Source organism: Meles meles, chromosome X (assembly GCF_922984935.1).
Source record: "Meles meles chromosome X, mMelMel3.1 paternal haplotype, whole genome shotgun sequence".
NCBI lineage: Eukaryota > Metazoa > Chordata > Mammalia > Carnivora > Mustelidae > Meles > Meles meles.
This window is the reverse complement of record NC_060087.1, coordinates 834,366-834,574: the sequence shown is the minus strand read 5'-3', so window position 1 is coordinate 834,574 and position 209 is coordinate 834,366.

The window sequence follows — 209 nt, the reverse complement described above, 5'->3', positions numbered from 1 at the left end:
TTAAGGACGGGGAGTCTTGGGAAGAACTTTAAGTCACCAGCGACGGGATTCATACCAAACCCCACACTGTAGGGAGCAACACCGGCTCCTTCCCGGATGTTTGCAAAATCCGAGCAGCCCAGCCAGGACACGCACTTCTCCCCTTAACACCCGATCCGGACACGCGACGTTGTCCCCCCAAATGTGCCCACCCGTGTCTCACCGTAGAA